This window comes from Triticum dicoccoides, chromosome 6B, assembly GCF_002162155.2.
Source record: "Triticum dicoccoides isolate Atlit2015 ecotype Zavitan chromosome 6B, WEW_v2.0, whole genome shotgun sequence".
NCBI lineage: Eukaryota > Viridiplantae > Streptophyta > Magnoliopsida > Poales > Poaceae > Triticum > Triticum dicoccoides.
Window position 1 is genome coordinate 297,639,829 of NC_041391.1, and position 19,405 is coordinate 297,659,233.

The following is a 19,405-nucleotide window of genomic DNA, read 5'->3' on the forward strand; positions in this document are numbered from 1 at the left end:
AAGATGTATAAAAGATAAACATCATATGCAATCAAAATATGTGACATGATATGGCCATGATCATCTTGCGCCTTAGATCTCCATCTCCAAAGTACTGTCATGATCTCTATCGTCACCGGCACGACACCATGATCTCCATCATCTTGATCTATATCAATGTGTCATCACATGGTCGTCTCGCCAACTATTGCTCTTGCAACTATTGCTATCGCATAGAGATAAAGTAAAGCAATTATTTGGCGCTTGCATCTTATGCAATAAAGAGACAACCATAAGGCTTCTGCCAGTTGCCGATAACTTCAACAAAACATGATCATCTCATACAACAATTTATATCTCATCACGTCTTGACCATATCACATCACAACAAGCCCTGCAAAAACAAGTTAGACATCCTCTACTTTGTTGTTGCAAGTTTTACGTGGCTGCTACGGGCTGAGCAAGAACCGTTATTACCTACGCATCAAAAACACAACGATATTTCATCAAGTTAGTGCTGTTTTAACCTTCGCAAGGACCGGGCGTAGCCACACTCGGTTCAACTAAAGTTGGAGAAACTGACACCCGCTAGTCACCTATGTGCAAAGCACGGCGGTAAAACCAGTCTCGCGTAAGCGTACGCGTAATATCGGTCCGGGCCGCTTCATCCAACAATACCGCCGAACAAAAGTATGACATGCTGGTAATCAGTATGACTTGTATCACCCACAACACACTTGTGTTCTACTCGTGCATATAACATCTACGCATAAAACCAGGCTCGGATGCCACTGTTGGGGAACGTAGTAATTTCAAAAAAATTCTTACGCACACGCAAGATCATGGTGATGCATAGCAACGAGAGGGGAGAGTGTTGTCCATGTACCCTCGTAGATCGAAAGTGGAAGCGTTAGAACAACGCGGTTGATGTAGTCGTATGTCTTCACGGCCCGACCGATCAAGCACCGAAACTACGGCACCTCCGAGTTCTAGCACACGTTCAGCTCGATGACGATCCCCGGACTCCGATCCATCAGAATGTCGGGGTAGAGTTCCGTCAGCACGACGACATGGTGACGATCTGGATGTTCTACCGTCGCAGGGCTTCGCTTAAGCACCGCTACAATATTATCGAGGACTATGGTGGAGGGGGGCACCGCACACGGCTAAGAGATCAAGAGATTAATTGTTGTGTCTAGAGGTGCCCCCTACCCCCGTATATAAAGGAGCCAAGGGGGAGGGGGCGGCCGGCCAAGGAGGGGCGCGCCAAGGGGAGTCCTACTCCCACCGGGAGTAGGACTCCCTTCTTTCCTAGCTGGAATAGGAGAAGGGGGGAAGGAGGAGGGAGAGGGGAAGGAAAAGGGGGGCGCCGCCCCCCTCTCCTTGTCCTATTCGGACTAGGGGGGAGGAGGCACGACCCAGCCCTTGACTCCTCTCTTCCTCTCCACTAAGGCCCATATAGGCCCATTAAGCCTCCAGGGGGTTCCGGTAACCTCCCGGTACTCCGGTAAAATCCCGATTTCACCCGGAACACTTCCGATATCCAAATATAGGCTTCCAATATATCAATCTTCATGTCTCGACCATTTCGAGACTCCTCGTCATGTTCGTAATCACATCTGGGACTCTGAACAAACTTCAGTACATCAAAACTCATAAACTCATAATATAACTGTCATCGAAACCTTAAGCGTGCGGACCCTACAGGTTCGAGAACTATGTAGACATGACCTAGAACTGTTTCCGGTCAATAACCAATAGCGGAACATGGATGCTCATATTGGCTCCTACATATTGTACGAAGATCTTTATCGGTCAAACCGCATAACAACATACATTGTTCCCTTTGTCATCGGTATGTTACTTGCCCGAGATTCGATCGTCGGTATCTCAATACCTAGTTCAATCTCGTTATCGGCAAGTCTCTTTACTCGTTACATAATGCATCATTCCGTAACTAACTCATTAGCTATATTGCTTGCAAGGCTTATATTGATGTGCATTACCAAGAGGGCCAAGAGATACCTCTCCGACAATCGGAGTGACAAATCCTAATCTCGAAATATGCCAACCCAACATGTACCTTCGGAGACACCTGTAGAGCTCCTTTATAATCACCCAGTTACGTTGTGACGTTTGGTAGCACACAAATTGTTCCTCCGGTAAACGGGAGTTGCATAATCTCATAGTTGTAGGAACATGTATAAGTCATGAAGAAAGCAATAGCAACATACTAAACGATCAAGTGCTAAGCTAACAGAATGGGTCAAGTCAATCACATCATTCTCCTAATGATGTGATCCCGTTAATCAAATGATAACTCATGTCTATGGTTAGGAAACTTAACCATCTTTGATTAACGAGCTAGTCAAGTAGAGGCATACTAGTGATACTATGTTTGTCTATGTATTCACACATGTATTATGTTTCCGGTTAATACAATTCTAGCATGAATAATAAACATTTATCATGAAATAAGGAAATAAATAATAACTTTATTATTGCCTCTAGGGCATATTTCCTTCAAATAATATCCTCAAGTTTACCGATTCTCGTAGAATCTAGATCTATTCTTTCGTTAACTATAGGTTCTTTCTCTTTAAAAAAATTCAAAGTAACTCCAACCCTAGATCCATATTGGGTAATTTGGTTATGGATCTTTTTATCCAAATTTTCAATCAACTCAACAGTGGCAACTTTATTTTCAATAATTTCAAGCCTTTGCATCACATGTTGTAGAGTTAAAATAGTCCCATTAACCAAGAGAGGAGGTGGACCAAACAAATCCAACATAGCATTATAAGCATCAAAGGTATGGCTATCCAAAAAAATTCCTCCGGTAATGGTATCAAGAATGCATCTATTCCAAGGAGTAATGCCTACATAAAAATTGCGAAGAAGAAGGAAGTAGAAAGCTTCCTAGTAGATCTATTTTGAACATTGCAAATTTTATGCCAAGCATCTTTTAGACTTTCTCCCTCCATTTGCTTAAAATTAAGAACTTCATGTTCGGGAGTAATAACGAGGGTAGGAGGACTAGCCATAACGACGAGCACACAAGAGACAAGTGAAAGATAGAGGTGAATGGAAAAGAGAGGGCGAATAAAACGGCAAGGGTGAAGTGGGGGAGAGGAAAACGAGAGGCAAATGGCAAATAATGTAATGCGAGGGAGATGAGTTTGTGATGGGTACTTGGTATGTCTTGACTTGAGCGAAGACCTCCCCGGCAACGGTGCCAGAAATCCTTCTTGCTACCTCTTGAGCACTGCGTTGGTTATCCCTTGAAGAGGAAAGGGTGATGCAGCAAAGTAGCGTAAGTATTTCCCTCAGTTTTTGAGAACCAAGGTATCAATCCAGTAGGAGGCTCCTCAAAAGTCCCTCGTACCAACACAAACAAACAAGAACCTCGCAACCAACGTGATAAAGGGGTTGTCAATCCCTTCACGGAAACTTGCGAAAGTGAGATCTGATAGAAATAATAAGATAAGATAAATATTTTTGGTATTTTTATGATATAGATTGGAAAGTAAAGATGCAAATAAAAGATAGATGGAAAACTTATATGATAAAAGATAGACCCGGGGGCCATAGGTTTCACTAGTGGCTTCTCTCAAGATAGCATAAGTATTACGGTGGGTTAACAAATTACTGTAGAGCAATTGATAGAAAAGTGCATAGTTATGAGATTATATAGGCATGATCATGTATATAGGCATCACGTCCGCAACAAGTAGATCGAAGCGATTCTGCATCTACTACTACTACACACATCGACCGACTCCTGCCTGCAACTAGAGTATTAAGTTCATAAGAATAGAGTAATGCATTAAGAAAGATGACATGATGTAGAGGGATAAAATCAAGCAATATGATATAAACCCCATCTTTATCCTCAATGGCAACAATACAATACGTGCCTTGCTGCCCCTGCTGTCACTGGGAAAGGACACCGCAAGATTGAACCCAAAGCTAAGCACTTCTACCATTGCAAGAAAGATCAATCTAGTAGGCCAAACCAAACTGATAATTCGAAGAGACTTGCAAAGATAACCAATCACACATAAAATAATTCAGAGGAGATTCAATTATTTCTCATAGATAAACTTGATCATAAACCCATAATTCATCCGATCTCGACAAACACACCGCAAAAAGAGTTACATTGAATAGATCTCCAAGAAGATCGAGGAGAACTTTGTATTGAGATTCAAAGAGAGAGAAGAATCCATCTACCTAATAACTATGGACCCGAAGGTCTGTGGTAAACTACTCACAACTCATCGGAGAGGCCTTGGAGATGATGTAGAGGCCCTCCATGGTCGATTCCCCCTCCGGCGGAGCACCGGTGAAGGCTCCAAGATGGAATCTCGCGGATACAGTAGGTTGCGGCGGTGGAAATAGTTTTTTGTGGTGCTCTGATACGTCTCCAACATATCTACTTTTCCAAACACTTTTGCCCTTGTTTTGGACTCTAACTTGCATGATTTGAATGAAACTTACCCGGATTGACGCTGTTTTCAGCAGAACTGCCATGATGTTATTTTATGTGTAGAAAAGAAACGTTCTCGGAATGTCCTGAAAATCCACGGAGGCACTTTTTGGAATTAATAAGAATTTCTGGGCAAAAAAACACACCAGGGGGCCCACACCATGTCCACGAGACAGGGGGCGCCCCCCTATAGGGTGCGCCCCCCTATCTCGTGGGCCCCCTGGACCTCCACCGACCTCAACTCCAACTCCATATATTCACGTTCGGGGAGAAAAAAATCAGAGAAAAAGTTTCATCGCGTTTTACGACACGGAGCCGCCGCCAAGCCCTAATCTCTCTCAGGGAGGGCTGACCTGGAGTCCGTTCGGGGCTCCGGAGAGGGGGATTCTTCGCCCTCATCATCATCAACCATCCTCCATCACCAATTTCATGATGTTCACCGCCGTGCATGAGTAATTCCATCATAAGCTTGCTGGACGGTGATGGGTTGGATGAGATTTACCATGTAATCAAGTTAGTTTTGTTAGGGTTTTGATCCCTAGTATCCACTATGTTCTGAGATTGATGTTGCTATGACTTTGCTATGCTTAATGCTTGTCACTAGGGCCCGAATGCCATGATTTCAGATCTGAACCTATTATGTTTTCATGAATATATGTGTGTTCTTGATCCTATCTTGCAACTCTATAGTCACCTATTATGTGTTATGATTCGACAGCCCCGAAGTGAAAATAATCGGGATACTTCTCGGTGATGACCATAGTTTGAGGAGTTCATGTATTCACTATGTGCTAATGCTTTGTTCCGGTTCTCTATTAAAAGGAGGCCTTAATATCCCTTAGTTTCCGCTAGGACCCCGCTGCCACGGGAGGGTAGGACAAAAGATGTCATGCAAGTTCTTTTCCATAAGCACGTATGACTATTTACGGAATACATGCCTACATTACATTGATGAATTGGAGCTAGTTCTGTGTCACCCTATGTTATAGCTATTACATGAGGAATCGCATCCGGCATAATTATCCATCACTGATCCATTGCCTACGAGCTTTTCACATATTGTTCTTTGCTTATTTACTTTTCTGTTGCTACTGTTACAACTAGTACAAAAACCCAAAAATTATTATCTTTACTTTTGCCACCGTTACCTTTATTATCATACCACTTTTGCTACTAAATACTTTGCTGCAGATACTATATCCAGGTGTGGTTGAATTGACAACTCAACTGCTAATACTCAAGAATATTCTTTGGCTCCCCTTGTGTCGAATCAATAAATTTGGGTTGAATACTTTACCCTCAAAAGTTGTTGCGATACCCTACACTTGTGGGTTATCAAGACTAATTTCTGGCACCGTTGCCGGGGAGCATAGCTCTATTCTCTGAGTCACTTGGGATTTATATGTGTTGATCACTATGAAGAACTTGAAAGATGATAGAACTATGATTTTGCCCTCAACTACGAGAGGAGGTAAGGAACTGGCATCTAGCTCTGCACTAGATTCTCCTTCTGTTATTAGTAAGCTTGCGACACCTAAACATGCTACTTCTATGAATTCTGATATGTCGCATGTTATTGATGATGCCACTTCTGCTATGCATGATGAAACTACTTCTGTGCGTGATACTATTTTGCCATTAGGTGAATTTCTTGATGAACAACTTGCTAGAGTTAGGGGAAATGAAATTATTGAAGATGCTATTATTGATGATAGTGATGATGAAAATTCTCCCAATGATTATTTATTCCCTGTTGTTCCTGAGGGTTATGTTATGAATGAAGAAGCTGCTAGAGCTATCTTTGCTTGCAATGATAGATATGATTTTAAGAAATTGTTTAGCTAAATGGAAGCAGCAGTTTCTTAATGCTAGAATGAAACCTGGCCCTACTTTTGCTACTTCACCTATTTGTGTTACTGATAAGGATTATGAATTCTCTGTTGATCCTGAGATTATTACTTTAGTTGAATCTGATCCTTTTTATGGCCATGAATCTGAAACTGTTGTGGCACATCTTACCAAGTTGAATGATATAGCTACCCTGTTTACTAATGATGAGAAGTCTCGCTATTATTATATTCTTAAGATATTTCCATTCTCATTAAAGGGTGATGCTAAGACTTGGTATAATTCTCTTGCTCCTGGTTGTGTGCGTAGTCCCCAGGATATGATTTATTACTTCTCTGCTAAATATTTCCCTGCTCATAAGAAACAAGCTGCCTTGAGGGAAATATACAATTTTGTGCAAATCAAAGAAGAGAGTCTCCCACAAGCTTGGGGGAGGCTTCTCCGGTTACTTAATGCTTTGCCTGATCATCCTCTCAAGAAAAATGAAATACTTGATATCTTTTATAATGGACTAACCGATGCTTCCAAGGACTACTTGGATAGTTGTGCTGGTTGTGTTTTCAGGAAAAGAACAGTCGACGGAGCTGAATTACTATTGAATAATATGTTGGCTAATGAAAATAATTGGACTCTTCCTGAGCCAATTCCTGAGGCAATTCCTGAACCAATTGAGCCAACTCCTGAGCCTATTCCTAAACCCACTCCGAAGAAGAGAGGTATTTTATTTCTCAGTCCTGAAGATATGCAAGAGGCAAAGAAATCAATGAAAGAAAAAGGTATTAAAGCTGAAGATGTTAAGAATTTACCACCTATCGAAGAAATACATGGTCTTAATATACCGCCTGTTGAAGAACCACATTGTCTTGATAACCCGACACAGGTAGTAAAGGTAAATTCTCTCTATATATATGATAAAGTTGAAATCCCCTCTTCTAAATTTCATAGCCCATGCTTAGATGAATTTGATGATTTTATGGCTAGACAAGAAAGTTTTAATGCTTATGTTGGTAGAGAGTTAAAGAATATTGCTTTCGAGATAGGACGTGTGAGTGATAATATGTCTAGAGTTAAAGGTGAACTTAAACTCATTAGCAAATATACTTCTATGGTTGCTACTCAAGCTGAGCAAGTACTTAAAGCTCAAAATGATTTGCTTGATGAATTAAATAATAAAAATGACTTTGCTGTTACAGTGGCTACTAGAACTGGTAGAATGACTCAGGAACCTTTGTATCATGAAGGACACCCTAAGAGAATCGAGCAAGATTCTCAGAGAAACAATTTAGAGGCACCTAGTTCTTCTAAAAAGAAGAAAAAGAAAAACGATAGAAATTTGCATGCTTATTGGAGGTTTTGAATTTCCTATCCCTACTGTCAAGAAAAAGTATGATATTCTTATTGTTGGGAATTTTCATATCCCCGTTGAGGTAACTTAGTGTTATTCGAAATTTCTCCGGTTTCGTGTTATTCGGAATGAGTTTGTTAACAAGACTTGATCAACCTTGTTAGTGGATTCATTTTGATGATCGCGAGATGGATGAAACTAGAAGGCACAATCTTCTGTACCCTCTTTTTACTTTCTGTTATTTAGAATAAATAAAGCAAAAAATAGTATTATCTGTCTGTTTTTTGAATTATCCGTGCATTAAAAAATATCCTGAAAATAAAAGTGCTCCAAATGCCCTGCAAATTTAGTATGATTTTTTATGGAATATTTGAGGATTTTAGGCACTCAAAACACTGCAGGAGGGGCAAGCACCAGGCCACGAGAGTGGAGGGCGCCCCCCCTATAGGGCGCGCCCCTATCTCGTGGGCCCCTGGTGCCCCCCTCCACTTATGCCAGCACCCACACATTTCATCTTCTACCCAAAAAAATCCCCATCCAGCTCAAGCACGAGTTTTAGCTCATTTTGCTGCGATTTTCGATCTCTTGCTCAAAGCTCCATTCACAAAACTGCTTTGGGAGATTGTTGCTTGGTATGTGACTCCTCCATTGGTCCAATTAGTTTTTGTTCTAGTGCTTTATTCATTACAAATTTTTGCTGCATAGGTGACCATGTTCTTGAGCTTGCATGCTAAATTTTTGAGGTCCCAAGCAATTCTGATGCATGATATAGGCTCTAGGCACTTATAGAAGTAGTTGCTACCAATCTTGTTTAGTTTTATTCACTTTTATTTTGAAGTTACTAAAATTTCAGAAATTTTTAGAAAATGTTAAGGAAACTTTTGAGGGGCTCTTCTAGCCAAAGCTCTCATTAAAAACAAGCCAAAGAGAAGGAAAAAGCCAAGTATAATCTTCCTCGCTTAGCGGAAGTACGGTCGTGTAAATGGCCATGTGAGGATTTCTTGAAAGAAGCTGGAATTCATGAAGATTTTTATTCTTTGATCGAGACTGCAGGCCTCACCGGTTTCATCAACGACTGGATCGATCAGTATCTCTTACTCACCAATACTTTCGTGCAAATTTTTTATTATTATCCTAAGAAGTCACGCTTGCAGTATCATTTCATTTATATGATGAATTCAAAGAAATGTCTTTACGTAATTTTTGCGCGGTGTGTAGGATACCTTATGATGGAGAATTAGAGGAACCCCATCATTAGGATGTGGATGGCTTTGTTAAAACTATCACTATAGAAGAGCCAAAGAAGGGTTCCGAGGCAAAAGTCTCTAGCATACACTTTCCTGTTTTACGCTACTTTGCCATATTTGCTAGTAGATGCTTGATCGGTCATGGAAATAGTGGAAACTTGAGCGTTCCTGATATTATCATTCTTCAACATGCTTTGCTTGGAGACAATACTTTTAGTATGGGTGCCGTCGTTGCCAAACAGCTAGCCCTGAATCATACAAAAGGCCCCATATTTGGAGCTATCTATGCTGCACGTCTTGCTAGACATTTTCAGATACCCATTAGGCACCATGAGAAAGAGGAGACAAAATTGCCTCCTCACATTTTAGATTACAAGAGCATGGTAGCGCACAAGTTTATTGTTGACAACGAAGAGAGGATGCTCTTGTATAAACTTAGATTTAATAAGAAACACTTTGAGATTATTATTTTGCCTGCGCCTCTGTTGTTTGATTTGCTTGCAGAAAATTTTCTTGTCACACCGGAAGTGGTGAACAATCATCGAGCCCAAGCTTTTACTCCAGAACCTGAACCTGAGCCGGAACCTGACCTGGACCCTTATCGTGCATCATCTGTCCTGTGGGATCCGGAGATGACCAGTCAGTGGTATCCTGATTACACCTCCCATTACACCGGGGAGAGTAGCGGCGGTCCTTGGTACTAGACCAACTTAGGCCAAAAGCCTAAGCTTGGGGGAGTACGTATTTCTCACCAACTTTACATTCATGTTCACACACTAGTCGTTGGTGCTCATACTCTTTCATTGTGTTATCCATGCTAGTTTAAATTTCTTTTTCTAGTTTTCTTCTTGTGTGTTTGATAAACCTTAAGAAAAACAAAAAGAAATAGTTAGTTTAATTTCCATGCTTGTAGTAGAAATTAAAATGAAAACCCAAAAAGATTTCTAGTTCTTCTTCTTACTTGTTGGGAGCTTTCCCGTGTAAATAGTTTTATTTTCTTTTCTTTCCTTTGGGGGTCGAGAAGACCATATTGAAAATGCTTAGTGGCTCTCATATGCATGATTGTTTATTTTACTTAGAGCCCATATTACTTGTCTTCTCTCTTGAGTTGCAGATTCCAGCTTAGTCCAATGCACGTGCACTCTTATTATTATACACATCATTCGGTCGTGCAAGTGAAAGGCGATAATGACGATATATGATGGACTTATTGGGATGAGAAAAGCTGGTATGAACTCGACCTCTCTTGTTTTTGTAAATATGATGAGTTCATTGTTTCTGAGTCAGCCTATTATGAGGTAAACATATTTGCAATGACATTTAGAGATTATAGTTGCTTGTGCCATGTTTGATTAGCTATGAGTTATAATGGTTTACCTTGCATGCCAACATGCTATTAGAATGATTATGATGTGATATGATGGGATGGTATCCTCCTTTGAATGAATTGAGTGACTCGACTTGGCACATGTTCACGCATGTAGTTGAATCAAATCAACATAGCCTTCATGATATTTATGTTCATGGTGGATTATATCCTATTCATGCTTGTATTCGGTGTGAATTAATTTTAATGCATGTTTATGACTGTTGTCGCTCTCTCAGTTGGTCGCTTCCCAGTCTTTTGCTAGCCTTCACCTGTACTAAGCGGGAATACTGCTTGTGCATCCAAACTCCTTAAACCCCAAAGTTGTTCCATATGAGTCCACCATACCTTCCTATATGCGGTATTTACCTGTCGTTCCAGGTAAATTTGTATGTGCCAAACTCCAAACCTTCAAATGAAATTCTGTTTTGTATGCTCGAGCAGCTCATGTTACAAGTAGGGCTACCTATATCTTCCATGCTAGGTGGGTTATTCTCAAGAGGAGTGGACTCCGCTCCTCATTCACGAGAAAGGGCCGGTAACCGGGATGCCCAGTCCCATGATCCAAAAAGATCAAAGCAAATCAAAATAATTAAACAAAACTCCCCCAGGGTTGTGAGCAAGCCATGGATTGATGCTTGTTGGTCGTTGGGGGAGTATAAACCTTTACCATTCTGTTTGGGAACTGCCTATAATGCATGTAGTATGGAAGATACAACCATCTCATAGTTGTTGCGTTGACAGCAAAAGTTTGCCGCTCAAAATGTTATTCAATCTCTATTTTAAAATCGAGCTCTAGCACCTCTACAAATCCCTGCTTCCCTCTGCGAAGGGCCTATCTATTTACTTTTATGTTGAGTCATCACCCTTCTTATTAAAATCACTCGCTGGAGAGCACACTATCATTTGCATTCATTACTATTGGTTTATATTGGGTATGACTTGACTGGATCTATTTTACCATGAATTACAATATTTAGTCAGTCCTTGATCTTTAAAGGTGCTCTCAGAAAGGGCTAGCGAGATACCATTTTGTTATATCATGTTATGATTGTTTTGAGAAAGTGTTGTCATCCGAGTTTTATTATTATGGCTCGCTAGCTGATTATGCTATTGATATGAGTAATTGTGAGACCAGAGTGTTATTGTGAGTATGGTTAGTTCATAATATTTGCTGAAACTTGAATGCTGGCTTTTCATGTTTACAACAACAAGAGCAAACAGAGTTTGTAAAAGTTTTTCTTTATCACTTTCAGTTTTTCAACTGAATTGCTTGAGGACAAGCAAAGGTTTAAGCTTGGGGGAGTTGATACGTCTCCAACGTATCTACTTTTCCAAACACTTTTGCCCTTGTTTTGGACTCTAACTTGCATGACTTGAATGAAACTAACCCGGACCGACGCTGTTTTCAGCAGAACTGCCATGATGTTGTTTTATGTGTAGAAAAGAAAAGTTCTCTCAATGTCCTGAAAATCCACGGAGGCACTTTTTGGAATTAATAAGAATTTCTGGGATACACCAGGGGGCCCACACCCTGTCCACGAGACAGGGGGCGCCCCCCCTATAGGGCACGCCCCCCTAACTCGTGGGCCCCCTGGACCTCCACCGACCTCAACTCCAACTCCATATATTCACGTTCGGGGAGAAAAAAATCAAAGAAAAAGTTTCATCGCGTTTTACGACACGGAGCCGCTGCCAAGCCCTAATCTCTCTCGGGAGGGCTGATCTGGAGTCCGTCCGGGGCTCCGGAGAGGGGGATTCATCGCCGTTGTCATCATCAACCATCCTCCATCACCAATTTCATGATGCTCACCGCTGTGCGTGAGTAATTCCATCGTAGCCTTGCTGGACGGTGACGGGTTGGATGAAATTTACCATGTAATCAAGTTAGTTTTGTTACGGTTTGATCCCTAGTATCCACTATGTTCTGAGATTGATGTTGCTATGACTTTGTTATGCTTAATGCTTGTCACTAGGGCCCGAGTGCCATGATTTCAGATCCGAACCTATTATGTTTTCATGAATATATGTGTGTTTTTTATCCTATCTTGCAAGTCTATAGTCACCTATTATGTGTTATGATCCGACAACCCCGAAGTGACAATAATCGGGATACTTCTCGGTGATGACCATAGTTTGAGGAGTTCATGTATACACTATGTGCTAATGTTTTGTTCCGGTTCTCTATTCAAAGGAGGCTTTAATATCCCTTAGTTTCCGCTAGGACCCCACTACCACGGGAGGGTAGGACAAAAGATGTCATGCAAGTTCTTTTTCATAAGCATGTATGACTATTTATGGAATACATGCCTACATTACATTGATGAATTGGAGCTAGTTCTGTGTCACCCTATGTTATAGCTATTACATGAGGAATCACATCCGGCATAATTATCCATCACTGATGCATTGCCTACGAGCTTTTCACATATTGTTCTTTGCTTATTTACTTTTCCGTTGCTACTGTTACAACTACTACAAAAACCCAAAAACTATTATCTTTACTTTTGCCACCGTTACCTTTATTATCATACCACTTTTGCTACTAAATACTTTGCTGCAGATACTAAGTTATCCAGGTGTGGTTGAATTGACAACTCAACTGCTAATACTCAAGAATATTCTTTGGCTCCCCTTGTGTCGAAATTTGGGTTGAATACTTTACCCTCGAAAGCTGTTGCGATCCCCTACACTTGTGGGTTATCATGCTCCCCGATGTTTTCAGGGTACGGGAGTATATATAGGCGAAGGAGGTAGGTCAGGGGAGCCACGAGGGCCCACGTGGGTGGGGGGCATGCCTACCCCCCTAGGGCGCGCCCTCCTGCCTTGTGGCCGCCTCGGCTGCTTCTTGACGTCCACTCCAAGTCTTCTGGATTGCGTTTGTTCCAAAAAGATTGCTCCCGAAGGTTTCATTCCATTTGGACTCTGTCACGGATTTGTCACGACAGATGTCCTCGTGAAAGGACTTAGTCGTGGAGCCATCGCCACGGGTTAACTTGAAGGGGTTAAAGCGGACACAAAGACACAAGGGTTTATACTAGTTCGGCCCCTTCGATGAAGGTAAAAGCCTACGTCTAGTTGTGATGGAATTGATGTGGTTTCGATGTCTAGGGAGCAAACAAGATTCGCCTAGGCTCGAGTTGTTGTTGTCTGTCCTTGAACCGCCGCCGGGCCGTCCCCTTATATACACGGGTGACGCCCGTCGGTCCACAGAGTCCCACACCGGTTCATACTCGTATCCCGGTTGGTCTCTATCTATTCCTAACTTACAATGCAAGTTTACATATCAAGCCGGTTTACGGCTACAGGTTCTAAACCGACTACAGGCCTTGGGCCTTCATCGTCTTAATCACCCTTATACTACTAATGAAGCTAACCCGGCCCAGGTAGGCCGGTTCACACCTAGTAGTAATATCCCCAACATTAGGCCCTAGATTGATTTGAACTGGTTCATGTCAATCCTTCACAAAAATCTTTGTCTTCAACATCTTCTGGTAATCTTAAACCGCCATGTCGTCATCATCTCTGGTTGCTGTAAACCGGCATGACATCATCATGAAGTTAACATTTATAACGCCTTCTTTTAATAGATCTGCGATACCCAAGGCAGCAACTCCACGTCCAAATCTTGTGGCTCCTGAATTCGCGCGCCTGACACACGTCCTTTGCCTTATAAATAGGACCGAAGGGTCATTTCCTTTTCTCCCCTTCATCTCTTTCTCTTCGTCTTCCTCGCGTCGCCAGCCTCGGAGCTCCGCCGTCGCCATTGACTTCTGCCTCATCTTGGGACGTTGCATCAACCTGATCGTTCCAGAGCACTATGGTATCTTTCCACATCTTCCTCGATTCGGTAAGCCTTCTGCTCTTCTTAACATAGATCTGTTCCAGGGTTTCGTGTTCTTGCTGTGCTCCTCACTTGTTCATGCTCGTACCTAGATTCCCGGATAGATCTGTGAAACCCTGCTCTGATTAGCAGTAGCCTTTTAGCATCCACCTGTAGTTTCACGCTCAAGTCCATAGATCTCATCTACATACCTGCCCATTGATTCACTTCCGCTCTGCTTTAATCTTTTGAATATTTTCTGTTTTTCTGAACTTGCTTCAGATCCATTACTACAATAGGACCTTGTGAAACCTGTTTCTGCATACTTAGCCATCCGCAACCTCAATTGCTTTCAATGTTTAGATCAGGCGGTTTAACTTAGTATAGAAAAAAGTTAATAAACTGGTATATACCATTAGTCCCCTTGTTGAACCGCCAGAACTCTTTGGCCATGATGCCACTTCATAAAAATCTGGTTTAAGTATACTGCCTCCGGTTTAGCCTTGTTCATACCAGTGCCTTCTTTTATCCAACATGTTCTTGAACCGGAATCACCTATTTCTTGTAGATCCCACCATGGCCAAACAAGTATATGAGTGCAACTGGGTTCCTTCTCGTGTCACAGAAACCTAGTTGGATGATTTAGTCTCGATCGGCGCTTTAGACAGCAAAGAGACTATCCACTGGAGGGTTCCTGGTAATGAATGTCCTTCCACACCTCAAGAGGGAGAGGTTGTGATCTTTGCGGATCACTTAGCCCGGGGCTTCAAACCGCCCGGCTCCAAATTTTACCGGGACGTACTAGCCAATTTTCAACTTCGCCTGCAAGATATTGGCCCCAATTCTGTTACCAACTTATGTCACTTCCAAGTGCTCTGTGAGGTGTACCTTCAAGAGAAACCCACAGTTGAATTGTTCAGAGACTTCTTCCACTTAAACCGTTGCACAGAATTCACTGATGGTCCCAATACCGAATTGGGCAGTATGGCAATTCAGAAAAGGAAATAAATCACTTATCCCCATGCCAAGCTACACAGTCACCCCAAGGAGTGGAATGCAACATGGTTTTACTGCAAAGACACTTCCCCTGGTGATGAAAATCCTTTGCCTGGCTTTCGTCCGGAACAGCTCAGCAATACACACCCCTTCCCACAAAGGTTAAGTGCCAAGGAGAGGAGTAAATACGCTCCGCAATTATCCAAGCTCCGAGCCTTCATGGCCAACGGTTTAACAGGAGTTGATCTCGCACGCTGTTGGATATCATGGAGCATACTGCCTCTCAGCCAGCGCTCCGGTTTGATGTGCAAATATACTGGCAGCGTTGATGACCCACTCCGACACACTAACATCCAGCTCTCCGATGATGAAGTCACAGAGGCTGTGAAGAAAATGCTGAACGAACCGGAGCATCTATGCGCTCAAACCGGCCTGCCCCCTTTCTGTGCTACCAACAAACCGCCAGCTGTAAGATTTTGATTGTACTTTTTATTGAACCTATTATTGCTATCTCTGTCTGATATCAACTGCTGCTTACCCAGGGTGATAATCTGTTTTGGAGCAAGAAGCTTCTACAAGACAAACCGGAGAAAGCAGATCGGCCAATCCGGCCAAAGACCAAGGTCGTCAAGAAGCCTGCCAAAAAGAGGAAAACCACTGCTTCATCTGATCCGGCTGTTGATGATGATGTGGGTAACTCGGACCCTGAGGTAGAACTTGATTCACTAGGCCTACTTTTTACACGCCTTATTGATGATGATACTTGTCAGGACGACACTGAAGCCAGTAATGCTGATGTCGCTGAGGTTATTACTCTTTCTTCCGGTTCGGATCCTTTGCCTTTGCCAAAATATCGCCAGGCAAACCGGAAAGTTAAATTTTCTCATCCCCTTGCTTATTTGGATCCCAAATTTCTTATGAAGACTCAGCAACATGAAGCTCGCCGCACAACCCGGCACAGCGGCCAGGTAGTTACCTCCGCCGGTTTACTGAACAGTCCGGTTCAAAAACGCCGCTCCGAGGTCTCCGACCTTTTTATTAATTTATGTCCTAAAGCGGGTTTCATCCGTCAACCTCTTAATCCGTCCGACTCTGATTATCAGGTTACTTCCCATTCTTCCTCTGGTGAATCATCGGCCACTCAGCTGCCACCACTGAAAACGGTTCTGGGGTAAGCTAGACTGAACATATGCTTCTGGTATACTACGTTACAACTTATGCTGTTCCTTGACTTTTTGTTTCTCTTTCAGGGCTAAACCTAAACCAAGCAAGAAAGCCCGTCTGAATAAAGCGGCCGAGGAAGATGCTGCCCTTGAACAGGAGAAAACACCAGATCTTGAAGCGTTCGTTCCTGAAGATATTCCCAATGATCCTCCTTTGCAAGATGATGCTATTACTGATAAAAGGCCTATCGATACCTCAGTCCCTGTTGAACAGCCTGCCAGCTCCGTCCGGATCGATGGATCCCGCAGTCTTTCAAAGCCTGCTGATAAACTGACCGCGCCAATGCAAACCGGCGAGTCCAAGGATGATGACATTGTAATTACTGGCGTAGGTCGCTTTGAACCAGGGAATCCCGTCGCTTTGGCCAAGCATACTGTGAAAGAAGATTCTCCTGGCATGAACAAAGGCAAATGGGATGTTGATCTGGAAACATATGCTGCTCTGAGTGCCCAAGATGTTCATTATGGTTATATGAACCGGCTATATACTAGTCGTGACTGTGAAGCTGGCCTGGTAAAGATAATGAGAGATAAATTTGAGGTAACTTCCTTGCGCTTCTTCTTTCTTTAATTACTGCTACTGTATTAATCCTCCTAGCCCCCAAGGGCCGGTTTGTAATCTTCTTCAAACCGGGACTTGAATATAGTCCTCAATACTTTGAACTCCATCAATGTAGCCCCCAAGGGCCGGTTCAACTTAGTATAGTTAAACCGGGACTTCAATAAAGATTCTAACATCAGAACATAACTGAGCAAATAGCCATTAGCCCCCAAGTGCCAAGTTGAATACCTGTATTGAGCTTGGGACTTTGTGATTTAGTAACAGATGAAAATTGAAGGTGCATTAGCCCCCAAGTATCAAGCATATAACTTGTTATGTGGTTGGTACTTCAAATTCTTGTACCGTTTGTTGAAAGCCAAGCACTGTCTTTATGCAGGCTGAAGGGAGGATCAAAGAAGACCGGATTACTGATCTGCAGGAAACTTTGAAAACCCAGCAAGCTGAAACCGACAAGGCAAGGGAAGAATTAACCAGCGCTTTGAGTATCACAGAACAGCTGAAGGAGGGCTTCGAGAAGGAGCGGACTGATTGGGCCACTGAGAAGGCCGATTTAATAAAAAGAGCTGAAAACGCTGAAGCTGCTCTTAAACCGGTGGTAGATGAGCTGACCGCCGTAAAGCGGCAAGTACATTCCATGACCGCTGCTATCTTTGGTAAGTACCTTTTGGTTTCTTGGACAACTCTGGCATGCTTATGATAGATCCGGTTTGTGATCTTTCCTGTATTGTTATAGGTACACGCATTGGTCACTTAGGGTCAGATGTTCGGAAGAAGTTGAAGGCTGCCTACACTTTAATTGAACAGCTGTATACCGGAGCGCAACGGATCATCACCACTGCATCTCATAACAATCCGGCACCTTCCTTAATCCAAGACACTCTTAATAGGTTGTCAATGCTTCCTGCTCGAATTGAAGAACTAAAGAAATCTGCTGCTCAAACCGGAGACATTAATGCCTTGATCCGGGCAAAAGCATGGGTGCCGGATTTCGATCCTGTTGAAGCAGCTCAAGGCTATCCCAGCTTGAAGGAAGATGGCTCGGAGTTCAATGAAGATGATTTGAGGGCGATAAACCGTGCAGTACGCCCTCTGGCTTGTCAATTGGCTGAAGAAGCAGACTTGTCGCATTATCAAGCTCAGTACAATGATCAAAACAAACGAGTGCCTGCACCAACTCCTGAAGCGGAGAATCTGATTCCTCCAATCCGTAAGCATACTTACGCTCCTGATATTGAACCGTCTTCTTTGATCCATGAAGAAGCTGTCTTTCAAGCTTTAATGGGAATCGACTGGACCACTGTTGATTTCCAGCCAATGGATAGAGATGAGGAAGCTGAAGCGGCGCGGGACGACCCACAACCGTCAGACCAGTTTGATGAACAGGCTTGAACCGGAAGCCGGTTTAAATAGCTGCCTTATTATGATCCACCGGAACAACAATGATCTTATTTGGGCACCGCGTTGCCTTGTAATAGGATAGTCAATACTTCTGCCTTAAATATGCCTTCGTGCATAAGTACTGATGCTTTTGCTTGAAATCCTCAATTTATATTTCCTGCAATCAGAAAATCTTGAACTGCGGTGGCGGTTATACCGCCAACCGGTTTATAACCTTGATATATATATATCAATGTATTTAAAACATATAATCAAATATGCGATACAAAATACCTGCCATCGCTGGGCATAAAGTTTGCTTAGCCAGGCTTGAAACGGAGGGTTTATAAACCATTACCATCAAAGGGGAGAAAACAACTCCCGTGTTTTTTTTAGAATGCTGGCTTCCCATGTAAACCGTGCTGGGTTATTATAAGCCCCCCTGCTACTCCATGATGTTAACAGGAAAGTTAAACCGGGCATATGTCTCCGGATTAAAAATGAACTGAATCCCGTCAGCTGAACCGGAAAAAGATATTGGTGGTTTAAAGGAAGCACAACAACAATTGAAGAATAGTCATAAGAGAATTATGGAAGCAAAGGCAATGATAAAAACCGTTTGCAAAAACATGCTTTACTGAGCTGATCAGATGGTGTTACCATGGTCGGACAGGACCAAGCCCCCAATAGGAGTGACAATGGTTCAAGTCAGCCAGGTCCCCAAATGAAACCGTGGCAATTATGCCGATCAAGAGGCGTGGCAATGGTTCGGGTTCGACCAAGCCCCCAAGTGATTTTATGGCCTTAGGCCGATCAAGAGGCGTGACTGGTTCAGACTTGACCATGTCCCCAAGTGATCTGGTGGCTTTCGCCTATCAAAAGGTGTCGCGTTGGTTCGGACACGACCAAGGCCCCAAGTGATATCACAAAACTTTTTTGAAAAGCAAATTTCAAGGGGTAAACCGGAGGCCGTTTTAAAACAGAACCACTCCATGTAACCACGCATGATATGAAAGGACAGAGACCCCGCTTTAGCTGAGGCTCCGGTTTTATTATATCAATGATAATATATACATTGCCATAATATGTACATAGATAGAGCCGATGGCTCAAGTGTAGTAAGGCCGAAGATGAGCTATATTCCACGGCC